This window comes from Rhinopithecus roxellana, chromosome 17, assembly GCF_007565055.1.
Source record: "Rhinopithecus roxellana isolate Shanxi Qingling chromosome 17, ASM756505v1, whole genome shotgun sequence".
NCBI classification, from domain to species: domain Eukaryota; kingdom Metazoa; phylum Chordata; class Mammalia; order Primates; family Cercopithecidae; genus Rhinopithecus; species Rhinopithecus roxellana.
Genome location: NC_044565.1, coordinates 94,532,619 through 94,559,951, shown reverse-complemented (window position 1 = coordinate 94,559,951; position 27,333 = coordinate 94,532,619). Strand labels below are relative to the sequence as shown.

Genomic DNA, 27,333 nt, shown 5'->3' with positions numbered 1-27,333 from the left:
AAGGGGTCCTAAACAGGGGTAAGTTTTCCACCTATTTCACTCTATGTCATAAAATGTCAACACTTGCATACTGATGAAATGCATGTGTATATTGTTTGTTTGTTTGTTTGTTTTGAGACAAGGTCTTACTCTGTTGCCCATGCTGGAGTGCAGTGGTTTGATTGCTCTTCACTGTAGCCTCAACCTCCAGGTCTCAAGCGATTCTCCTACCCCAGCCTCCTGAGTATCTGTGACCACAGCTGTGTGCTACCACACCTGGATTTTTTTTTTTTTTTTTTTGTAGAGACAAATTATCACTGTGTTGTCCAGTCTGGTCTCAAATCCCTGGGCTCAAGCCATCCTCCTGCCTTGGTCTCCCAAAGCTCTGGAATCACATGCATGAGGCGTATGTGTATTATAACACCTAGAACAGCACTTAGAAAACTGTACAAATTGATGTACTCAAAAACACCATAAACAAGTCAAAAAATAACTCTAAAAACGTTCAAGTAACCCACAAGAGAATCCAGGCACTTAAATAGTTAAAACAGTCTTGACGGAGAATGACATGGAGGGAATTGCAGCTGAGAAACTTGCGATGAATCTTTACCTTGACTGTTATTGGTGGTTATAGAAATTTACACATGTGATCTAATTGCACAGAACTCTGGGGAAACAGCTTCCCTGGAGAAAGTTCTTATAAGAGACCTAGTGTTCTAAGATGCTGCATACCATGATTAGCTCTGTAACCATGTTTCCAGTTATTTGATCTGATCTGAAAGTATAATAAAGCTTCTCTCATTCCCGAGAACACCAAGTGACCACAGCCCAACGAGGGCTCTAATTTACACTCAAGCATGTCAGGGAGATTGGAGTGTTACTTTCCTACACACTTATATTTTGGGAGATAGAAAGTTCCAGAAATCGGAGGCACTTCTGGGTCACAAAAGCCAAGGCACACCAGTATATCTGAAGTTTAGAGAGATTTTATTTAAATACTAAAGGGTTGAAATTAGGACCTCTACCCATTACCTTTCTAAGGAGACTCAAGAGGTGAGGATCACAGCTTCCTCCTTCTCCTGTATAAGAAGAGCAAGATCATGGTTGGTTTGTTTGTTTGTTTTCTCATACATCATCCATGGAGCATCCAACACACAGGAACACTGTTCCAGAAACCACCCCCACGCCTTTCTTCAAGTGAAACACCCACTGACTGCCACTGATCTAGCTGCTTATTGTAATAATTGTGTCTCCTGCCTTCTGATAGTCGAGCATCTCCACCTGGACTCTACTGTTTTGGAGTCCTATCATCCTTACTGCTTACTAGTGGGCTCCTGCTACCATTCTCCTTGTCAAACAAAGGAAATCATCACTACATTTCTTAATGGTGCTGGTAACTCTCTCACCAGCACATTCTTCATAGTTGTGATCCTCTGAATCTTCCATGAAACACCATATGGTGCTTTTCCAGCACTACTTGGCATGTCCACTCCAGTGCGTCTGCTTCTCTGACCCTTTCCTTCCTTTTCTGAGATGACAATTCTGGTGTCTTCAACTTCACTGAGTTGGGCCAAAACATTTTCATGTTTCTAGGAGCTGTCCTAGCAGTGAGTATACATCATCTTCAGGAGTCTTTGCCAGGGTGTTACACCCTGTATCTCAGGAGAGTGCTTCCATCACTGGAGAGGCTGCTACCACACTACAAGATAAAGATGGAATAGATGAGATCCCAGCCAGCTCCATCATCAGCCTCTCCAGTGCTGACATGGTATCAGGCTACTAATTTTCCAAATTTTTCCACTCTGCTTCCCAAGAGTTTCACCAGACTAGTAGCCACACTGCCACTTGGACACTTTAAACTCCCATTATCAACTCATCCCAGGGAGGAAGAGGAGTCATCATCCTAACTGGGGTTTCTGACCCTGGTCATCAAGGTCATCAGAAGGAGGTGGGTTTGCTGTTACTCAGTGAGAACAGAGATACATACATTTGGCACGAAAGTGATTCCTTTAATGTCTTTGGTACTGCCTTGCTTACCTGTGAAAACCCATGGGCATGTGCAACACACCAGCCTGAAAAGGATGTGGCAGCCCATCCTTAGACCCCCTCAGGGATGACAGTCTGGGTACATCACAAAGTTTTCCACCAAAGGCAGCAGAGTTGCTAACTGAGGATGAAGGAAATTTATAATGGACAGCAGAGAAGGAACACAATGAGTATTAGTTTTGGTCCTGAAACCGGGTTCAGTGATTGGGACTGTAGTTTGTTTGCCCAATCACTATCCTCTTCTAAGTCTCCTCCCAGGAAGAGGTCCACTGGGACCCTGGAGGAGGTCACTTAAAGCTATGACTGTTTAGACTCCTAAGTAATTCTTGCCTAGTCCCTCTTTCCAAGTGTCCTCCAGTTCACATTGGAGCATACCAGTCAAGGATACACACCATCTTGAGTCAGCTTACTCAAATATTAAACAGTTCCTATTATTCAACGTCGTTCCTGCATATTGACTTTATTGAATAAAATCCGCATTTCCCATAAACTTTAAATAAAAACTTTATTTACATACAGAGTGCAAATTATACCTTCCTTTTCCATAATTCTGGTTGAAAAAAATAATGGAAGTTCCAGCAATCGCACTTTTAGTGTTTACCCAAAAGGACAATTATATTCCACTCCACATAAAGCCAAATTTTAACCACTTTACTCTACAACATCCCACAGGGCCTGTACCTACCCTATCTCCCTTTTCTGTCTATTCCTTTCAAAATAGCTGACCAGCATTTCTTTGCAAACCTGTCTTGCTTATTTTCCCTCAGGTTGAAAGGATTCAGTAATCTCAAGTCTGCCTCAACCCTGTATCTTCATCCAGTACCCTGGATCAGTAGGATGAAAGTGGCAAACCTACAAAAAAGCCCACTTCCATTTGTGTCAGAACCTATTTTCCCGATACTTGGGCATGTCAATTCTGCCAATGTTCTAGAATACAACTTTCTCACATTTTCTAAAACCGTACTTTAGAAATGGTTACAAAATCCGAGCAATTAACAAAATAAATTAGAATGATGAAAACAAATGAGAGGAATGCTTTTAACTTTCGAAGTAAAAGGCATTGCTTTATCCAAGACTGACTATTGTCCTCACCCACACAGTTATAGAATTCCATATTCTGTATATTAATCCTCCCTCCTCGCCAAGGGAACAGCCTCAATGAGCACATGAACTCATCCATCATTTATGTGGAGGTTACTTATTTGTCTGGACTCTTGCCCATAGTAAAAGGCTGTTGATTTCAGACAGATTGTACAGAAACCTTCAAATAATTCAGGGGAAGTGCCCTAATTTGTGATCCTTATAAATACGTCAAGAATGTAATAAGAAGATGGAGGCAAAGCATAGGATTTCCTGCCTTTGTCTTTATAGTTGTTTACCAGAGATGTTTCAGCCAATTGGAACTAAGAAGAAATGGATATAGTTGCTTACTAGGGATGTTTCAATCAATTAGAAGTAAAAAGAAATGAAACTGAACATGTCTTCTCCTTTGGTTCTTGATCATACAAAGACAAATGTAAACAGAAGCCAGCCCCTGTACCTTTGATCATGTTAACGCAGTCATTAGAAAATGTTGAGATGTGTAGAGATTCAAGGAACTCAGACAGCTTTCCTCAATGAGATATTATAAGTTCATAGTCTGGCAGCATACATACAGGTACTTTCCAGCAAACACATGCCATACTTGGTTAGCCAAGTAAAAAAGCCCCTAAGGCTGGCAAGAGTATTTCTGGGATTGAAAGAGAATCATTTATTAAGTTTTATGAATATGAAAAACAGCTTTATTAGGTACTGGTAGAAATCAAAGATCAAGCAATAGTAATACTTCCAACTGTATTTGTTCTGAAAGAGATAGTTCTTATTTTTGGGGAAACACATTTTGATTTTATTTAATAAAACATATTACAAAAAACATTCCAAACAAAATGACTAATTTTGCCATTTACTCCCTGCATTGCCTCAAACACTTTATCAATTAAGACTTTATAATGTCTTTCCTTCTTAGGTGACTTGTAATATATACATTTATGTTTGTTTAAATAGTATTCATTCGGAAACAATGATAGGTACAATTTCACCAGCAAATTAGTTCACATCATTAGAAAAAAATAAAAGTTGCTTAATTTAGAAAATAATTTTATTAAAATATAGTTTTAAAATAAGACTATGCAATTTAGCTTTTCTCTCTCTCTCTCTCTCTCTCTCTCTCTCTCTCTCTCTCTCTCTCTCTTTTTTTAGAGACAAGATCCCACCATGTTGCCCAGGCTGGTCTTGACTCCCGTGTTCAGGCGATCCGCAGGCCTCGGCCTCTCAAAGTGCTGGGATTATAAGTGTGAGCCACACTTCTGGGGGGCTTTTTTCTTTAAATGGTTTTGTGATGCATAGAAAGGCTAAAGCTGTTAAGAAACTATTGTGACTTGGATGTTCATTACAGTGACTGCTAACATTTCTGACCTAGGCTGAGTGCAGTGGCTCAAGCCTGTAATCCCAGCACTTTGGGAGGCTGAGGCAGGCTGATGACGAGGTCAGGAGATAGAGACCATCCTGGCTAACACGGTGAAACCCCATCTCTACTAAAAATACAAAAAAATTAGCCGGGAGTGGTGGCACGTGCCTGTAATGCCAGCTACTCAGGAGGCTGAGGCAGGAGAGTCCCAGAACCCAGGAGGTGGAGGTTGCAGTGAGCCGAGATCACGCCATTGCACACTCCAGCCTGGTAACAGAGCAAGACTCCATCTCAAGAGAAAAAAAAAATTCTGACCTATTGCTACGTAAGAGGATGATAAACAATTGTTGTGTTTATAAATAGAGCACATAATACCATTCAAGGAGATGTGAGTTGGAAGTTTTAAAAATGTCCTTTCTTGAAAACTTTTTGTCAATCTGCTACTCATTCAGAGAATTTATTGTTACCATTTTCCAATTATTTTCCTTGCTATAATAATTTCAGAAATTCCCTTCATTTAATTGTTAATTGAGGCTGATTTCCATCATCAGCCTCTCCAGTACTGACATGGTGTTGGGCTACTAATTTTCCAAATTTTTCCACTCTGCTTCCTGAGAGTGTTGTTTTGAATTGTACATTGAATTGTACAATTCAATGATTTGTATTTTAATTAGATATTTTGGGCTATTTAGAGATGATTACGTAGGTTATATGTGGATACTACATCATTTTAGATCAGGGACTTGGATTTTACTCTCTGATCCCCCATGGGTACCAATATTTTAATATTGTTTAATATTAGGGTTACTGTGTTTAATATTTTTAATATTTAAAAATGTGTTTAATATTAGGGTTACTTCTCCAGTGGTATTTAGTTAAGTTCATTTACTTTCGATAGTGAATTTAGGGAGTTTTATACTAAAGAGGACTGACTGCCCAGGAGGTGCTTTCAAAGCATCACCTTCCCGGGAGGATGCAACAGCTGTGAGCCATCCCCAGCACCTCTGCCAAACCATGATCAGTCCTTTGCGAGAGACCCAGGCCTCGGACTACGCAGGGACTCCCAAGTGGAACCTGTCTCCTCACTCAACTGAGCGGCGGCCTCGGGCTCCATCAATGAGGAGAGGATTGAGATGCCTCAAAAACCGCAGAACATTTGCAAGAGAAACAAGCTTAGATTTCTGTTCTTCTGATAAGGAATAATTGTCAACTCAAAAGGCACTACCAAATCTGGCTCAGTCTAACATAGTTATGTTCTCTGGTCTGTGACCTTTCTGCTGTACATACAATCCAATCACATCTACATCACAAGGAAGCTGTCATTTTAATAATCAAATGAATGCAGATCTCACTGTGTCTCTGCCAAATATCTACCTTCATAACTTTGAGGAGGCTGGCAGAGAGAGTGAATACTATCCACCTCTGTTAAATAGCTGAGGGAGTGAAGGTACCATTCCCAAGCACACAAAAATTTTAAGTAGCAGACTCAGCATTTTCTTTGAAATACTTTACAAATACCTGTGTTTCCTTTTTACTGCATGATAATAATGCTTTGACTATTGGAATGATTCATAGAGTGCTGTTTTTTTTTTTTTTCCAGTCAGCAAATTCACCTTACAAATACAACTTAGGCATCATGTCCCAAACGTCTCGAACAACCAGAATCACCAAAGATATTTGTTACATACCCATATTCCGAGATTTCCATCAGCAAGGCTTGAACAGGCAGCAAATGAGCGAGTATTTTCTGTTAATTAGATTCACAAATGGAAAGACAAAAACCTGACCCTGAAATGTAATGTCAGTTTCAGGGCTCAATTTAATTAGGTAAAATACCTCCTGTGTCTCTTCATTCAAATGTAGAGTAACAGTGTACTGTAGGGTAGAGCCTGACCAGAGTCTTTGATCACATGTTTGTTTTTTAGCCTCCTGAGTTATAATTCTTTTAAAAGAGATGGATACTCTTCTGTGGTTAGTTCCTGCTTTCCAAATCTCTCTTAATCATGTTATTCCAACTTTCTAGTTGGAAAATTGGCCTTCTTGATGAAAAAATATAGAAGCGATACAACAGCCTTGTCATAATGATTCTTTACAACGTCCTTTGCACATAGCACTATTTTTATTAATCTTCACAGCATCCTATTTTACAGACAAAATTAAGAGGTTGTGAGTTGCTTTGTGCATAGTGCATTCATTATCAATAGGAATTATTGAAGCAAATTTTAAAAACATTATTAAAAATAATTAACAATTAAAAATTTCAACTCATAAACACATGACTTTTATTTTTATGGGTTTTTTATTTATTTACTAAGAGCTGTATCTCATATAAACCATGCCATATACATCCACAATAATAATAATCTATCATCCATATTAAAAAATAAAGTACTGGGTACTTTGATTTATATGAATTGTGTGCAGAAAGTCAAATGTACATTAGAAAGTAGACTGGTGATTGTCTGGGCCTGGGAGTGGCAGTGAGGGCCTACTGTAGCTGAGCACAGGTGTCTTTCTGAGGTGATAAAAATGTTCTTAAATTATATTGTGATGATGGGCAAGTCTGTAGACAAATCAGTTTTGCAGAGGTGCTGGGGATGGCTCACAGCTGTTGCATCCTCCAGGGAAGGTGATGCTTGAAAACACCTCCTGGGTAGTCAGCCCTTTTTAGTATAAACCTCCCTAAATTCACTATCGAAAGCAAATGGACTTAACTAAATACCACTGGAGAAGTAACCTTAAGATTAAATACAGCTGTCCCTTGGTATCCATGGGGGATCAGCTTCTAGGACCCCCATGGTCGTAAAATCCAAGTCCCTGATCTAAAATAAGGTAGTATCTGCATATAACCTATGTAATCATCTCTAAATAGCCCAAAATATCTAATACAATGTAAATACTATGTAAATAGTTATAATATTGTATTGTTTTTTAATCTGTATTATTTTTTCTTGTATTATTATTATTTTTATTGTTTTCATGGGTATGTGGAATCCACAGATATGAAACAGGAGGTCGCAGTACTAAAGATACAGAGGGCCGGCTCTGTCTATGTAATTTAATTCAGTTCATAGTTAAATATATTTTTAAGTGATTCAAGAAGAAAATTATTTTTGAGTCCGGGAAGACAAACCTGCCCCAAGTCCTTCCCCCAGCCTCCTGCTGCTGGTTCCATTCACCAACAGGTTATGAAATTCCCTTTTAAACGAGCCTATCAATCAGGCTTGCTCACCTCCAGTTAATGCTAGACACACCTATAGCTCATAATTTGGTGCAAAATTAAAAAAAAAAAAAAAAAAAAAAAAAAGCTTGACACTTCAGTTAAATCTTCAGAAAATACTGTAGCTTCCTGCTGGCTGGTTCTTCAAATTTAATAATCTACTCTACTGAAATAGAACCCTGAAGTAGATAACAGTGCTTTGGGCTTACAAACGCCCTTTAATTCAGATGTTATTTCTTGCTAGAACATTTTTGTTCCATTTACAGAAAGGATGAGATTGTAAGACCAATTACCATTTGACAAATAGAAGTTGCACGTTTCTTTTTAATTCTGTCAGCCACTTTGGTCCTGAACAATCTTAATTTTTAGTCCTCTATTAATTTTCTACGGTATTAAAATCTCACTCTCTTGTTATATAATACTTGTTATAAAAATTGCACACATACGCTTCTGGTAGCATAATTGCAACCTAAAACCACAGAAATATAGTTTATATAAATATAAAATTGTGCTTATTTCAATATATGTGTATAGAAAACTGTTATAGCTTCATATTTTCTCAGTAATGCAAAAAGATAAAGATACAGAGGTACGCCTGTAATTGTTTATCTATCTCAGGCTGTTATCTTATTGACATGAATCAAAAGAGAGGCACTGACAATATATTTTCTTCCACAAGGGTAATTTATTGATAAACTGAAACTTTAGCCTAAAGGAGAAAACGTTAAGGATCTACCTGCTTCAGTGGCCAACTTTGCATTACGTTAATATTGGTATGTATTTTTTGACACTTGATACATTTCAGAAAATCTGAAGTAATACTGTTGCTGAAACTCATAGCATACAGCCTTCTGGGGTTCCAACAACAGTGTACCTCCTGGAACTCCTGGAACTCTGCCACAGCATTAAACACCAAAATGGCAAGGAGGTAGGAGACATTAACACCAAATTAAAATCCATAAATAGCCCCAGGCCCTAACCTGAGGCTTTGGAGTTGATGTCCTTCCACCTCCAAGTATTTTCTGAACTAGGGGGCTTTGCGTTTTCTTGAATTTTTTTTTTTTTTTTTTTTTTTTTTTTTTTTTTTTTTTTTGGTTCACCCTGAAGTAAGCCAGCCCATGGACCCAAGTGCCTGTGTGAATCACTCACTAAACCAACAGGCTCCAGTAACGTACTAATGACTCTACTTACTAAAGGGCACCTTCACCAATGTGAGCTGGTGTGTAGGCTTAAAGAAAAATAAAAGGACACTACTGAACACACCACTAGAAGCTTGGCTAAATATGAACTGTTTAACCCTTATATACTTAGCGGAGAATGGCAAAGAGATAGATAAATGTTTCCTGGGGGACGTTGAAAGAGTATATTCTTAATAGGCTCATCTCTTACAGAGGCTGAACACCAGCCTAGGGACAGACAAATAAATGGCAGAGCTGTCACATGGACACATTTCTTTTCGCGTATAACTTCCCAGAATGAAGGCCAAAATCGTGGGTGACTGCTGCCCAGGAGGTAGGGGCAGCAGAGCAGGGGTCAGTGAGGCTAAGGCTGCATTTGCCCAAAACAGCATCAAACACTACAGGAGCTTAGCATAGAGATGGCAAATGGCTCAAGGGAAGAAGTCAGGCTTCTTTATCTGGATACATTTTGAACCCTGATCCTCCAGGGCAATGAAAAGAATGATTCTCTTCAAAATGTAATTTCTTCTGCAGAATATATATTTTTATAAGACAGCCTACACACATGCATGCACACACACACACACACACACACACACACACGCACTCCAGAGAGAATCTTTTGTTAGGCATGAAGATGTATGCCTATGCAAACACATTCAAATTGCTCTCACACTCTGCAGGTGCTGACTAACGTTACCTTTCAGCATGTATATTAATCCCAAATGAAAGATGCAGAAAGAAAGAAAAAAACAGATGTGTTGTTGTTTTATTTTCTACACTACAGGCAATAATATCAGTATATAAAATAGAAAACAAAATTATGATACATAAATGCTGGCACTAAGCCTTAAAGCATGATTTTCTTTGGAAGCTAGCTGTAAAAATTAGCCTACTTTGTTTATGAAAAACATATTACTTTTGTTTTTAAATAAAACATTGAGGCGAATTATATTTTGGAGATGTTGTCTTAGTTCATGTAAGTTTGCACAATGATTGTAGACTAATAGTTCCCAGAGAGATGGCCAAAGAGGTTGACATTTAGAAAAAACAATATGATCATGCAACATTTCAGTGTAAATGTCTAGGCTAAAAAGTTGTGCCAAAGTTCTGGGCCATTATAAATCCAAAATGTAGCCATGAAAACAGGAAGCTAAAATTGAGTAAAGTTAAAATGAAGTTACACATTGTTTCTTTGGAGAAAGACTGAAAGCCTATTGCCAAAGTCCTTAATGAATGAGGGGGAGTCAGAGGAAGCTTTTGTCAGTTTTAGCAACAAGAATGATGATAAGAGGAAGGCTTTGTTCTTCAAAGAAAAAGAATGCTTTAAAGAAGAAGAATAATGTTTTAAAGTGGAGACACAGAGTGGGATAATCCTAATGTATTCTCTTGGCTTTACAACATGAGGTGTGGGTGAACAGGGAGCTTCCAATCTAGAACACCGAAAAGAATATAGGGTCTTTAAAGAACAAGCGGGGTTAATTTTCTGAAAACGTAAAGGATTACAACAGATTACAAGATAAATGAAACGTCCTTAAACTGCATGGAATAGAAGAAGGAATTTGGTGGAGGAGCACAAAACCCCAAGGAAAAGATATTTTAGGGATGACAAGCCTAAGGGGCTCAAGGGTCCCCTGATGCCAGTTTCAAGAGGCCTGTCAGGCTTTGTGTCAGCACCCTTGGAAGAAGGAAATGGGAAATACTCCACGTGTGTGAAGAGGGCAGGTGCCGGATTCTCACAGGAAAGTCTAAGAGGAGGTGTGTGCTCCCAAGAAGGCTAGAAAACATGATGTATTTTCTGTATCAGGGGTTGGATTTCCGTAGGGTGAGGTGGAGAGACTGTCAAATGGACAGGCAATTTGCAAAAGATGGGGGCAGCCACAAGGGTCTGACCGATGTCCTCTCCATTACCCACTTTCTCACACAATGACTGGCACAAAGTAGATGATCTCTAACCACTGAATTGAGTATTAACATGCACAACGTCAATAAGAAACCCCTTCATGCCAACGTCTACCACCCAGGGAACCTGAGCTGCCACCCATACAGCTGTGTGTCACAGTCGAGGGGGGAAGACGAACGTGAATCTGGATAATACCATAAACCTGGATTAAAAGGGTACATATTTTTGGAATAATAAATTTAATTCTCATCACTGGACTCTGAATCTGTAAAAGTCAATGAAAAATATTCATTATAATCATATTTTCTCAGTGAATATTAAGCAAATTAAAGAAAGTCATTTGGCTCCTATGACAAAACAACTTGGTTATGGTGTATACACGATTTTGATCGTGGAGCCACTATGCCTTTGCTGTGGTGCTCTGACACAGTTACTTTGGATTGCACAGTAGAATGCCCTCATTACATTTTAGTAGAGGTCACTCGCATGAAAAATAGCTCAGAATAAAAAGGGGAAATCAGGATGGAAGCCTGCAGGTGGGTGGAGAACTTCCTAGAGATATCTTTGCAAGGACTTTTGAGAGATGAGCGATCAAGAAGGCATCAGAGGCAGGGCAGTGATAAGGAGTCGGCACAAAGATCTCTGTTTGTTCTGAGACCTCACTTAAAATGGTGGAGACTTCACTCAAAATGGAGACCCATAAGTTTCAGAAAGAAAATTATACTTTTATGATATTTGGGCTTTTTTACATTCTTGGTCTATCTCCCCTTTATTGTCCCATAGGTGAGGTTTCATAGGTTCTACTGTTTCTGCTGAGAGATCAGGCAACTTTCGTATCCACTCTTGGCTCAGAGGTAGATGGTACAGGAAACGTCCCTATACTACATCTGCCTGGGGCCTAAGTGATGGAAGAGGTGAGCTCAGGGAGAAGAGACACTGGGGACAGCTCTATCTATCATTCAACTGCCCTTTCCTGCCAGGAGACATCACTTCCACTGGTACACTCAGGGGTATGGGATTTTATTTTATGAAGCAAGATAATAATTCACTGACTATTATAGCCAATCATAGCTATTATTTATCTTTTGTAAAGAATAACAACCCACAACAATAAAAACAACAAGTAGTATCTATTGAGCAATCACACTATGCTGGACACTGCTCCATCCTTCACATATCCATAACTTCTTAGACACTTCCCTATATCCCATGTTCCAGATGAGAATTTGGAGGGCAGTGAGCTTAAAGGAATTTCCCAAGACCTCACAGCTGGGAAATGAGGGCACCAGGATGGGAACTCAGCAGTAGGTACCCGGTGCATGGTGAGGTCACTGTACAAATAGGCCATGGGCAGCAGCCCATCAGATATCTGTAGTTTCCAAACTATGACCTCTCACGAGGTGCATCCCCACCTCTTTCCATGACCCCAAGAAATCCCCCCAGTGCTTCTGCAGGCTTGTGCCCCATCTCATTTTTATTGGGTCCACCCTGGCACTTGCATAAACTCCCTGAGATTTCATACTTGGGCTGGTAATTTTTTTTTGGGGGGGCGTGTTTAGTTTTTGTATTTTTTTTAGACGGAGTCTTCACTATGTCGCCCAGGCTGGAGTACAGTGTCGTGATCTCAGCTCACTGCAAGCTCCGCTTCCTGGGTTCACGCCATTCTCCTGCCTCAGCCTCCCGAATAGGTGGGACTACAGACACCCGCCACCATGCCCGGCTAATTTTTTTTGTATTTTTAGTAGAGACGGAGTTTCACCGTGTAGCCAAGATGGTCTCGATCTCTGACCTCGTGATCCACCCGCCTCAGCCACCCAAAGTTCTGGGATTACAGGCTTGAGCCACCGAGCCCAGCCATAATTGAGCTGTTTAGAGTTGCAGTTGGCCAAGTCTGAGAGAGACTTCTGATCCCTTTTTCTGTTTAACACACAGACCAGGACTACCTCTGACTGTTCTCACCCTTGGCTGTGACTCCAAAAACATCCACAGTCACATTGCTGAGTTCCTGGTGGCATTACTTAGAGTCCTCTCTGAAATTTTAAGTTCCTACTCACTACCTTACTAGCACATACGTGGTGCCTATAGAAAATCCTTTGTGAGTCAAAATCTCACCATCCTGATACTTTCCAACTTGGCTAAAACCCATCTCAATGAGTACACAGGTCATCAATAATATAGTTTATCTCTCTTACTCTTGGTTAACAACTGATAGCATGAACTGGGGCCCTGGGGGTCTATGAGGCAGGTTACACGGATCTTCACCTTCCTGCCAGGAGGTGCCAAACAGCATTGATTCCAGCCCATAAAGAGCCAACCCTCAGGAATCCCGGTCCTCAAGGGGCACATGTGCTATGTATACATTGTGTGACCAAAAGGTCTCAGTGAGTTGGACGCTACATGTTTTCTAGGAACAAGCACAGGAAAATTAAGACTTGCAAGCTTCCAGAGTCTTTACTTTGGACCCTAGAAGCACAGGACAGCAGCTTCCCTAACCTGAATATCATGTACATCAAAGTTCAAGGGCAGACTCTTTGCAACGAAGTGGAAAGCATGAAGTTTGCTGCTCTTAGCTCCTTGAGGCAGGTGCTGGCCAGTCTGTGCCTATACACTGACTTAAGCCATGGACAGCTAGTGGGAAAGGTGTTTTTGTTTTTGTTATTTTTGTTTGTTCTTTTTTTGGTTGTTGTTGTTGTTTTGACAGTACCATAGATAGAGGTGGGGGAAAGGTCAGATGAAGAGAGGTCTCAGATCCAGTTGGATGTGTTGTATAAGGATGCCCCCTGACAGCAGGGCTCAATTCTGCATTTTGTCCAAGGCAGAGAGAAAACTCATTTTTGGTTATTGTCTAGGACCAGAGGAAAAACCAAGGTAGCTTTACCTGCAGAAGAAAATTGTATCATGACCTTCATGCCTATGGTACTTAGGGCAAAACGACAGGTAATGGGGAAGAAACTCAACCATAACAAAAATAAAAGGACATTCCAGAACTTTTGCTCCTATTGGCTTCTCAAGAATAAGCTCATTTGCTTGTGCAGTGTTTCTGAGACCCAGAGAAGCCTGATGCCTAGACTAGACCCAATGAGGGCAGCATGTAGGGACAGGGCATAACCTTGTCTTGAGGCCACATCATGAGAAGCTGGGTCGTGGTGACAAGTCACACCCATCTACCGGGATCAGGTACCAGGGAAGAAACTCTTTAAGGCAGATAAAATACCACACCCTAAGGGTATAGTGGAAGACATTACGTGATTGTCCAGTAAACTCTTGTGTTTCAAAATGTGGCCCTTGAACCAGGAGCTCTGCAAAATTTGGTCCAAGTGAAGAATATTGAGCCTTTCCTAGACCTAATGAAACACAACCTGCATTTTATGCAGATCTCTGGATCGTCCTCACAAACACCAAAGTTTGAGCTCTACCGTTCTAGTTCTGTGGTTCTCAAAGGTAACTGCATATTAGACTCTCTAGAGGAGTTTTTTAAATGAAACTGACCTTAAACCCCATCTTCCAGGTTTTCTGAACATCCCATACTCTGTGGTGTGGGCCCCGTTTTTGCTAGAGTCCCTTCTTCTCACTACCTCTTAATCACAAGATTTTGCCTTTGGCCCTTTTCCTCGTAAATATCCTCACTGTGTGGTTCCACCCACCTTTTGGGAGTTTACAATGACCTACACTACCATATTCTTCAAATCCTTTTTTTAACATTTATTCTAAGTTCAAGGGCACATGAGCAGGATGTGCAGGCTTGTTACATAGGTAAACATGTGTCATGGGGATTTGTTGTATGCATTATTTCATCACCCAGATATTAAGCCTAGTATCCATTAGTTACTATTCCTGATTCTCTCCTTTCTCCCACTCTTGGCCCTCTGGTAGGGCCAGTGTGTGTTGTTGCCCTCAAAGTGTCCACATGTTATCATCATTCAGGTTCCACTTGTAAGTGAGAACATGCAGTATTTAGTTTTCTGTTCCTGTGTTAGTCTGCTAAGGATAATGGCCTCCAGCTCCATCCATGTACCTGCAAAGGACATGATCTCATTCTTTTTTGTAACTGCATAGTATTTCGTGCTGTTTATGTACCATATTTTCTTTATTATCATTGATGGGCATTTAGGTTGATTCCATGTCTTTGCTATTGTGAATAGTGCTGCAATGAATGTAAACGTGCATGTGTCTTTATAATAGAATGATTTATATTCCTTTGGGTATATACCAAGTAATGGCATTGCTGGGTTGAATGGTATTTCTGTCTTTAGGTCTCTGAGAAATCACCACGCTGTCTTCCACAATGGTTGAAATAATTTGCACTCCCACCAACAGTATAAATGTGTTCCTTTTTCTCCACAGCATCACCATCAGGTTATTTTTTTACTTTAATAATTGCCATTCTGACTGGTGTGGTGTGGTATTTCACTGTGGTTTTTATTTGCATTTCTCTAATGATCAGTGATGTTGAGCTTTTTTCCCCACGTTAGATTCTTAAAGATGCTGGATATAAGACCTTTGTCAGATGCATAGTTTGCAAAAATTTTCTCCTATTCTGTAGGTTGTTTGCTTACTCTGTTGATAGTTTCTTTTGCTGTGCAGAAGCTTTTTAAATTAATTAGATCCCATTTGTCAATTTTTGCTTTTGTTGCAATTGCTTTTGGCGTCTTCATTATGAAATCTTTGCCTGTGCCTATGTCCTGAATAGTATTGCCTAGGATGTCTTCCAGGATTTTTATAGTTTTGAGTTTTACATTTAGGTCTTGAATCAATTTTCAGTTGATTTTTCTATATGGTTTAAGGAAAGGTTCCAATTTCAATTTTCTGCATATGACTAGCCAGTTATCCCAGCACCATTTATTAAATAGAAAATCCTTTCCTTATTGCTTGTTTTTCTCAGGTTTGTAAAAGATCTGATAGTTGTAAATGTGTGGCCTTATGTCAGGTTCTCTATTCTGTTCCATTGGTCTATGTTTCTGTTCCTATACCAGCACCAGGTTATTTCAGTTACAGTAGCCTTGTAGCACAGTTTGAAGTCAGGTAGCGTGATGCCGCTAGCTTTGTTCTTTTAGCTTAGGATTGCTTTGGCTATTGGGCTCTTTTTTGGTTCCATATAAATTTTAAAATAGTTTTGTCTGGTCAATATAACAAAGCAAGACAAACAAAATGTATACAAAATGGAAAAAATGCAATGGTTCCTATTCACAGACAACATAATTATTATGTAGAAATGTTCAAGGAATCTACCAAAAAAATCCTTCTAGAACAAATAATTGAATTTAGCATGGCTTCAGAATACAAAGTCAACTTATAATTCTTGTTCGTATTTCCACATGCTTAAACAATTCCAAATTGAAGAACTGTAAGCTAAAATTAGTAAAACAGTTCTAATTAGTTAGGTATAAAATTAGTACAAAATTAGTTAGGCGTAAACACAACAACACTCAAGGGGACTTCAAAATGTTCATAGAAAAATAAAATCAAGAGATAAAAATAAAAAATATAAACTTTATTTCTCTACATATGCTCCATGAACATCAAGATACTTTTGTTAGTGACTATACAAACCAATTACTTCATTCCTAAGGAAGTGAGGGTCCTGGGAATTTAACCATGTCAATGCTGTCTTTTTTTTTTTTTTTTGAGACGGAGTCTTGCTCTGTTGCCCAGGCTGGAGTGCAGTGGCCGGATCTCCGCTCACTGCAACCTCCACCTCCCGGGTTTACGCCATTCTCCTGCCTCAGCCTCCCCAGTAGCTGGGACCACAGGTGTCCGCCACCTCGCCCGGCTAATTCTTTTTTGTATTTTTAGTAGAGACGGGGTTTCACCGTGTTAGCCAAGATGGTCTCGATCTCCTGACCTCGTGATCTGCCCATCTCGGCCTCCCAAAGTGCTGGGATTACAGGCTTGAGCCACCGCGCCCGGTCCAATGCTGTCTTTTCTACATTATTAACTGAAGAAAAATGGATGCCCTTGACAGATTTTTTAATATTTGGGAAACAAAAAGAAGGCCACAAAAGCCAGATCAGGACTGTAAGTTAATGCCCAATAATTTTCCACCAAAACTCTTACAAAATTGACCTTATTTAATGAGAGGAATGAACAGAAGCATTGTGATAGAGAAGCACTCTATGGCAAAGCTTCTTCAGGTGCTTTTCTGCTAATTAGTTGGCTGTCTCAAAACACTTTAATAATAAGGAGATGTTATTGTCCTTTTACTTTCCAGATACTCAGCAAGAAAAATATCTTGAGCAAGCCAAAAATGTGCTGTCACAACCTTTGCTCTTGACTGGTCCACTGTTGCTTTGACTAGACCACTTCCACCTCTTGGTAGCCATTGCTTTGATTGTGCTTTGTGTTCAGGATCCTGCTGATAAAGCCACATTCCATCTCCTGTGGAAATTCGTTGAAGAAATGCTTCAATATCTTGATCGCACTTGTTTAAAATTTCCACAGAAAGCTCTGCTCTTGTCTGCAGCTGATGTGGGCCCAGTGGTTTTGGCACCCGTCAAGTAGAATGTTTGTTCAACTTCAGATTTTTAGTTAGAATGATGTACAATGAACCAATTGAGATGTTTATGGTGTTGGCTATTGTTTCACCTGTCCGTCTTTGGTGCTCTTCAGTTACAGCATAAACAAGATAATTTTTTTTTCTTGCAAGCTAATGTGAATGTAGATTGTCTGCTGCTGTGAACTTCATCTTCAAAATCATCTTGTCCCTTCTTAAAATGAGTAAACCATATATAAACTGCTGATTTTTGAGGGGGCATTGTGCCTATAAATTTTCTACAAAGCAACAATGATTTCCACATTCTTCCATCCAAGATTCACCACAAATCTGATATTTTTTTCTTGCTTCAATTTTAGCAGAATTCATGTTACTCTGATAAGAATGCTTGCCATAGGACAGTTGTTCTTGTCCTTCTTAATGTCTCAAACTAGATCATGTTCAAAAATGCTATATTACACTAATAAGAGTTTATTTTGGTGCAAAAAAATGATAATATGCATTTTTCATTAACTTTTTGAAGACCCTTTGTATGAGCAAGATCTACATGCTGAAAATTCATACACACTGATTAAAGAAATCAAAGACATAAATAAATGGAGGGACATGCTGTGTTAATGGATCCAAAAAATTAATATAGTTTATTTAATAATTCTTCACCAAATTTATACTAGATTATTTCAATTACAATAAAAATATAAGCAATAATTTTGTAGATATAGATAAACTGATTTTAAAATGACATAGAAAGCAAAAAAAAATTAGAATGGTCAAATTGTTTTCAAAAAGTAGAATAAGGTTGAAGGACTCACATCACCAGACATAAAGCTTCAATAGTCAATACATGATGAGCAAAAATATAGATACCAAATAGAGTCTAGAAATAGATCCACAGTAATATGGTCAATTGTTGTCTAATAAATTGACAAAAAAATAATTTAATGGATAAAGATAATCTTCTCAAGAAATGATTCTGGAGCAATGGGAACACAGATGGATAGCAAAGAAATAGCATGAGACAATTTGGGGAGATGATGTGAATTTTCTGTGTTCTCATTGTGGTGGAGGCTAAATAGCTCTATGCAGGTATTAAAGCTCACAAAGCTGTACATCAGAAGAAGTGAATGTTATTGTACACAATAAAAAAAAGCACTTGAGCTATTTATGAAACAGCTACTGTATAACGGAAAGGATCCAGAAGAAAAAAAATCAATTTTAGCTCTGTTGCTTCACGTTTACAAATCTGGACATTTTGACAGTTCTATTCTTATTTTCCTTATCTATGAAGTAGAAACATTAATATATTTTCCAAATATTGGTATGAGTGTCATGTATGAGATAATGTGTGTAAAAGAAGTTCATATAGTACAAATAATTATACAAATATTGAAAATAATTGTTATAAAATATTTATCAAAAAAATTAAAAGATAATCTTGAAATACTTGTTTGAGGGGTATATTATTTAAAGTCCAAGCAGGAAAGAGACCACACATTAACTGGATAATTTTAGGATAGTTTACATAAGTGACTATTCACAAAGATGTGTGCAGAGTGTAGGGAAACTACAAGGACTCTGGAGTCAGCAACAATCAAGGGGAATGTTGATAGGTAATGTCAATGCTGTCATTCTACACTTGAAATCTCAAAGCCACTACTGTTAGAAGGGAAAAGAGAGAAAGTTCATTAGCAGGAAACAGCTCTTGGAGTCCCAGTCCTACAGCTGCTCGTGCAGCCTAAATTGGTCATTGCAGCTGCATATTCCACCACCTCCTCTTTGTCCTTCTCCTTCTGCTGTGTTGCAGAGGTTGTTTACCTAGTAGAGTGAATCAAAATTTATTTCACTGGGATTTGATTCCTTGGCAGCCTGTTGGTGGTGGTAGGTTTTTTCATTTGTTTGTTTGTTTTTTATTTTTTTTTAATTTTTGGGGGGGTTGTTGAATAATTTTACTGGCTAGTAATTTTTGACAAGAAGCTAATACAAGGCTGCCCAATAAATCCTCTGACCGAAGCAGAGTCTCCCTTATCCCCACTGTATAACAGAAAGCTAAATTTACTTTGGTAACTGAGATCAATCCCTAGAGCTGCCACAGTGACATCTTTATCTGTTTGTTTTATAGCTTGAGGAAGCCAAAATGGCAAGTGGCAATCTCAGCTTCCAGCTCAATGGAAGAATGAAGCACTCACTCCTTAGTTATTAGGCCGTCTAAATACACAAGGCCTAGGTTGTGAGAAGAGAAGGAAAAAAATTCAAGTAGGTTAACAGGAAGAACACTGAAAGAGACCACTTGCACTCCTCCGTAGTTACCAGATCTGAGCATTATGTTAAGGATAGACATAACACCATGTATTCTCCACTGGTTAAAGGCATACACAACACGTATAAGAGTGTAGTCCCGCATCGCTTCATCCCTGGGATGCAAGGCTGGTTCAACATTCGCAAATCAATAAATGTAATCCAGCATATAAACAGATCCAAAGACAAGAACCACATGATTATCTCAATAGATGCAGAAAAGGCTTTTGACAAAATTCAACAGCCCTTCATGCTAAAAACGCTCAATAAATTCGGTATTGATGGAACGTACCTCAAAGTAATAAGAGCTATTTATGACAAATCCACAGCCAATATCATACTGAATGGGCAAAAACTGGAAAAATTCCCTTTGAAAACTGGCACAAGACAGGGATGCCCTCTCTCACCACTCCTATTCAACATAGTGTTGGAAGTTCTGGCTAGGGCAACCAGGCAAGAGAAAGAAATCAAAGGTATTCAGTTAGGAAAAGAAGAAGTCAAAGTGTCCCTGTTTGCAGATGACATGATTGTATATTTAGAAAACCCCATTGTCTCAGCCCCAAATCTCCTTAAGCTGATAAGCAACTTCAGCAAAGTCTCAGGATACAAAATTAATGTGCAAAAATCACAAGCATTCTTATACACCAGTAACAGACAAGCAGAGAGCCAAATCAGGAATGAACTTCCATTCACAGTTGCTTCAGACAGAATAAAATACCTAGGAATCCAACTTACAAGGGATGTAAAGGACCTCTTCAAGGAGAACTACAAACCGCTGCTCAGTGAAATCAAAGAGGACACAAACAAATGGAAGAACATACCATGCTCACAGATAGGAAGAATCAATATTGTGAAAATGGCCATACTGCCCAAGGTAATTTATAGATTCAATGCCATCCCCATCAAGCTACCAATGAGTTTCTTCACAGAATTGGAAAAAGCTGCTTTAAAGTTCATATGGAACCAAAAAGAGCCCACATTGCCAAGACAATCCTAAGTCAAAAGAACAAAGCTGGAGGCATAACGCTACCTGAGTTCAAACTATACGACAAGGCTACAGTAACAAAAACAGCATGGTACTGGTACCAAAACAGAGATATAGACCAATGGAACAGAACAGAGTCCTCAGAAATAATACCACACATCTATAGCCATCTGATCTTTGACAAACCTGAGAGAAACAAGAAATGGGGAAAGGATTCCTTATTTAATAAATGGTGCTGGGAAAATTGGCTAGCCATAAGTAGAAAGCTGAAACTGGATCCTTTCCTTACTCCTTATACGAAAATTAATTCAAGATGAATTAGAGACTTAAATGTTAGACCTAATACCATAAAAACCCTAGAAGAAAACCTAGGTAGTACCATTCAGGACATAGGCATGGGCAAGGACTTCATGTCTAAAACACCAAAAGCAACGGTAGCAAAAGCCAAAATTGACAAATGGGATTTAATTAAACTAAAGAGCTTCTGCACAGCAAAAGAAACTACCATCAGAGTGAACAGGCAACCTACAGAATGGGAGAAAATTTTTGCAATCTGCTCATCTGACAAAGGGCTAATATCCAGAATCTACAAAGAACTCAAACAAATTTACAAGAAAAAAACAAACAACCCCATCAAAAAGTGGGCAAAGGATATGAACAGACATTTCTCAAAAGAAGACATCCATATAGCCAACAGACACATGAAAAAATGCTTATCATCACTGGCCATCAGAGAAATGCAAATCAAAACCACAATGAGATACCATCTCACACCAGTTAGAATGGCAATCATTAACAAGTCAGGAAACAACAGGTGCTGGAGAGGATGTGGAGAAATAGGGACACTTTTACACTGTTGGTGGGATTGTAAACTAGTTCAACCATTATGGAAAACAGTATGGTGATTCCTCAAGGATCTAGAACTACATGTACCATATGACCCAGCCATCCCATTACTGGGTATATACCCAAAGGATTATAAATCATGCTGCTATAAAGACACATGCACAAGTATGTTTACTGCGGCACTATTCACAATAGCAAAGACTTGGAATCAACCCAAATGTCCATCTGTGACAGACTGGATTAAGAAAATGTGGCACATATACACCATGGAATACTACGCAGCCATAAAAAAGGATGAGTTTGTGTCCTTTGTAGGGACATGGATGCAGCTGGAAACCATCATTCTTAGCAAACTATCACAAGAACAGAAAACCAAACACCGCATGTTCTCACTCATAGGTGGGAACTGAACAATGAGATCACTTGGACTTGGGAAGGGGAACATCACACACCGGGGCCTATCATGGGGAAGGGGGAGGGGGGAGGGATTGCATTGGGAGTTATACCTGATATAAATGACGAATTGATGGGTGCTGACGAGTTGATGGGTGCAGCACACCAACATGGCTCAAGTATACATATGTAACAAACCTGCACACTATGCACATGTACCCTAGAACGTAAAGTATAATTAAAAAAAAAAAAAAAAGAGTGTAGTCCCACATCATGAGGTGTGTGCTCTAACTAGTGCCATATTTGAATCTTCAGCAAGCCATTCACTGCTCCATCAGGCCAGATGCTCCTGAGGCATGGGGATCTTGATAAGAACTCATGAACCTCATGGTTGCAAGCTCATTACTACACCTCCTTTGCCAGAAAATACACCTCTTGGGCAGTGGTAACATTGTGTGTAAAATGAATATGGCATTCTGTAAGTCCAGGAATAGTAGTTGTGAATGAAGAGCTGTAGGTAGGAAAATCAAATCTGTAAGTCAAATATGTGCCTACCCATGAAGTGCAAGGATTTGGGTCTAATATGTGCAGCAGTCACCACGTGACTGGCTTGTCCCCTGGGGGATGATGAAAGGTGAAATCTCAGAGTTGGTTCCGCTGTTTGGCATGTCGGTCACTCACCCCTTTTCCTTCCTTGTGATCTCCTTCTGCTGCTCTCCATGGTCCAACCCCAACCACAAATCAGTGTCAAGACTTTCAGATTTCTCTATTTTCAAAGTAGAAACTCTGAATTCCACGGGACACGCTAGTATCTTTTCTCCCTGTCTCTCATTCCCACCCTCCCTCCACCTTCATTCTTCCCCTTCAGCTATAACACTAGACTATTTTTTGTTTCGTTTTTATTGATACAATAATTTCCTTCACAATATGATGGGTGAGGATAAATAACTACTTCTGTATAATGTTGTATTTAATTTTTGTTTTGTATTTGATCACTGAGATAACATTCTTTGATGGTTGTAGTAAACTTTACTACAGCCAAATGTCAAATCTCACATTTAAAATTCTCCTTTCATTATTATTATCCACAGGAAGGTGTGAAATTATGTCACCAACTCTGTGAAATTTAGTGACAGCTGAAAACCAAAGCCCTTCTAACCTTCAACATATGAACATCGGCCAGTAGATAAAATGTATTTTCTCATTATGTGTGTCTAGTTCTCTCTTTTTATTATGGAGAATAAAGCTGGCATCTAAATCACAGGGAGCTAGAATTCTACTGGCATTCCATTATACGTTATACAAGGCCTCCCATTGGAAATCAGGCTTCAGGCACAATAAATAAAACAGAGCTAATGGTGGCAATGTATTGGAGAGCTGAGAATGTACATGGCTATCATGAGGAAAAGGGTGACTGTTTCATTATTGCTGCTTGGCCATATTTCACTGTTGTATGTGTATGGACACTATTCACATGATAGAGAACTTTCATGATGCGATAGTTTTTCTTTTGTGCTCTAACAGGGAAAAAGGTAAAATTCAAAACCACGAATTAAATCCTTCCAGATGGAATTTCATCACTAGAGAAATAAATTTTAAGCTTTTTAATGATCTGTAAGAAATGCAAAACAATGTCAACATCAGTGTTTTGAATTGTAATGAACCTGTGGTTAACCTTTCAAGATACGCAGCCAGCAGCTTGTGCTACAAAAATGGGCTCCAGATAGAAATGATATTTCTCACCCAGCAGGGTGTTTTCCATTACATTAAAATGTTCAATATTTCTGCACACATTAGCTTTACTAATTGAAGCTAATTTAATGCTCTCAAAAGGTTTAAGAAGCAAATGTGGAGGAACGCTGGTATTGAGAGGATTGTGCTGACTGATTAGCAACGTGTTTCTGTAAACAGGCAGCACAGTGGTTGGCCTACCTGTTGATGTACTATTAGACCCTGATGAAAAATGTTAATTTTCATTTGTGTTAATGGCTTTTGACGTTGGTGCTTCACACGCCGTTTACTGGCCTTCTCAGTAGGTACGGATGCCAGCCTCCCTCAGGATGGCTTTCCATTTGCATTAAGTATTCATCACAAAGATAAATAGTCATGGCCTGACACGACACAAATGATGGATTTGAAGAAATCCAAGCAAGTCCCTGGGGATGGAGAAAAAGAAATATGAGGCTTTTGCTCTCCTGAGATTTGATGGAACCTTTGCAAAGCTGCTCACCCTTTTCAGATGGCATGACTACAGACAGTCTACATCTGTTTATGTCAAGTTGTAAAATTTACCATGCTTATTTATACATACATTCAGTAGCCAGTCATGTAGTCAACACATAGTTTTCTTCAGTGACTACACATATTAGGCACAGCTTCTAGAAACTGCTCTGATATAATTTCCAATTCTAGTGGTAAAAACTAGTTGATAAATACCTCTGTGTTGGCATAACTTCAGGGAGAACCTTTCTGTCCCTTCATAAGAAGATGATCTCTTAGACTGGCTCATTCCAAATGTGAAGCTGAGACTGTCTCCTGCGTGCCATTGCTCTGCATGGAGTTTACTGGAGAGGGGAGTAACACTTGGGGAATTCCAGAACAGAGCTGAATATAAAAGGAAATGAAAATAGCATGTGAAAAAGAAGCAAAAATAAATAAAGAAATAAAACGAGAAGAGAGAGAGCTTGAAAATGAGAAGGAAAGACGCAAAAACAGGTTAAAGAAAAAAAAAAAAAACAAATTCAAGCAACCCCTCTGAACCCAGCAGCAACAGAGTACCCTGTGGTTGGTACCAGCAGTGACTCCATTTACCCTAAACTTTTGTTGGGTACATGTCACAGATTTCATTAATTCCTCCCAAAAAAGCAATGATAAATAGGCAGCGTGCATTTCATATGATAGAATAAAAATGCTTTCTTATGTTCCTTGAGGTGCTATTATACAGACATACCTTATATCAAAAAATATAAATATGACATAGGTTTTGAAGCTGGCTATCTTCACCTTGGAAGTGTCGCAACAGATCTGCTTACTTACAGTGAAGACAGTGCTTCTCACTGGAGTCTTTCAAAATCTGTCCAGAAATAATGACCTTAGGCTATGCTGTTTTATCGGGACTATCATGAATGTATAAACTTACTCATTGCTGGTAATGGTAAGCTGAATGGAAGCTATTGAGTAAGTTAATGCGTCTTCAGAGGTCCTTTTCAGCCTTTGAGAGAAAAAGGCCATTCACTTATAAATGCAACAAATATTTATTATAGACCTCCCGTATGTCAGAATCTGGGCTTAGCTCTGCAGATAGAGCAGTTGAAGAAGACTGCAAGGTCCCGGCACCCGTAAAATGCCAATCCTACATATTTATCATATTCCCTACCTCTCAGGAGGGACCCATCACCCATGGAAGTGACCTGGACATGTCAGTTTTCAATCCCAGGGTACTAGGGACCCAATCTTGAAAACATATTTGGTTAGGCCTCTTCTTCTCTCTTTCTTTCTTTTTATTCCACCAATGTCGCAAGGATGAACAGGGTGCCCAAACATCCCTCCTTTTCCTTGGGGCCACTCCAAGCACTGGTAAAAAGCAAGGTCTATCTTGCTGTGTTCCCTATTCACTTCATTTTCTCCAGTGCCAGATACTGTGGCAGACTCTCCTGCCCTTGCTATGCATGGTGAGTTTCACAGTGGAGGAAATAATAAGGGAAGTTCTGCTGGTGACATTTTAATTAAGAGACCTAGAAATGCCTAAATCCTACTGTGATATCACTGCTCACACCTTCCCATACTTCTCAAAGAGCAGTTATGCATGAGGAAAACAGTCACAGTAAAGAAACCCTTTATATGCGGCTATGATTTGGCTCCTCAACTTAATGTACAAATTTTGCACTAGAGGGACACAAGAATAGCTTCATTTTGCTATACTAAGGAGGCTGAATGTCTTAGACCAAAGCTGAATATCTTAGACCAAAGCTGGCCATGTTCCCCGGGGTCAGGTGAAGGCTCAGAGGACTTCCTTTCTTTGAAGGCATCACTACCAACTTCCCTGTCTGAAGCCCTCCTTAGTAAATTGTCCTGAGGCACAGTAACAATACCACCATAGTACACAGACTCAGTTACAGGCTGGGCAGTATTTAGCTGTATTCAAATTGCCTCAGCCTATGGCCTTGTCATTTCTATCATTATAGCCCCAAGGCTTTAGTTCTTATCTTCATCCCAAATCTTGATGTTGCAGTACTACGCTCTGGGTTCCCATGGTAGCCCCAAGGAGTGTTTGTTGTCACATGTCCCTCCTGCAATCACTTAGATCTATGACCTCCCTTGGCTTTTGGCTCTCATCCCATGATGCTAAAGGCTGGTGTCCACCCTTCTCCTGGTATTTGGAGCCCAGTCCCCAAAAGCCTATCTAATGAGATCCTTGTTCTCCAAAGCAGACACCCTGAACATTGACTTGCAGCCCACAGGACTCTCCACTTGCACACAGCCTCATGCCTCTACTTCCATGCTGCTGTTAGGGCCAGCTTGGAGCTCCAGGGCCAGCTATTGCCTCAAACAGGACTGTTTTGGAATTGTACTAACACATTGGGCCTCTCCCACCTGGCTGAATCTCTGCCTCCATCACAGACCACCATCCACCCCATCCTGTTCTGCTGGATGGGAGTTCCTGACTCCTCCCTTCTGTTCCATGTTGACATAGAACCATCGTGCCTCCAATCTAAATTAATGGCAGAAAAACCCACACTGTTCCTCCCTCATAGGACTCTCCTCCCTTTCCAGATTCCTTAAATCTCATGCCTTCTCTTCTAATCAAGGTGTTTCTTCAAGAAAAGAACACGGGAGATGTGTTATTTCAACGTGGTGGTAAACCAGCCTGGCTTCACTGTAAACCAAGTATTTGGAGTCCAGTCCACTGTGGATTCTCCACAGTGAAGGACGAGCTCTCCCGGTTACAGGAACATGGAACATTCAGGACGTATGTGGGGGATGTTTAGGAACATAAGGGTTTCCATATGTCCCTAACTCACCTTCAAGTAAAATGGAGGCCGGCTTACAGAGATGCTACACTGAGATTATTTTTCCCTGAAGAAGTCCCTCAGCTTTCTGTCCTCCTCAACCTGTCTTCTGTGTTGTGCAGAGGTAACCAGATCCTTGGCAGAGTCTCCAGAATCTCCCTGCACACACAATGCAGAGTGTGAAGCCAGAGTCAGCCAGGCAGGGCACATCACGGTCTCCAACCTTGTAGAGACTCATGATTCCTTCTCAATCTCAGCATTCATAAATCCATACATGTTAGCAATGGTCCTTGCATTATCTGTGGAGAAAAAAACACATTGGCAAAAAATTATGAGATGTATTTAAAAGTTCTTTTTAAAATGTTGAATTTGTTCATCATAACAAGCTATACACATATAGAAATAAATAGCTGTATGCATGGGCAAGAAAAGCCGTGAGCCCAATCCATAAGTCATGTGCAGTGTACACATGCGGGGTCCATATGCCTGGCTCCTACTCCACAGCCCTGAGAGATTCTTGTTCTGAAGGTGTGCGCCACTGGG

At 39.7% G+C, this 27,333-nt stretch overlaps 1 long non-coding RNA gene across 1 annotated transcript; it reads right to left on the bottom strand.

Annotated features, from left to right (window-relative positions):
• Positions 1–23,355: 23,355 nt before the first annotated feature.
• LOC115894245 lies at positions 23,356–26,924 on the bottom strand. The gene is made up of 3 exons (XR_004054288.1): positions 26,803–26,924; positions 23,714–23,937; positions 23,356–23,393 (listed from the first exon to the last, which is right to left on the bottom strand). It is a non-coding gene; the product is annotated as an uncharacterized LOC115894245 (long non-coding RNA).
• Between the last annotated feature and the right edge of the window lie 409 nt (positions 26,925–27,333).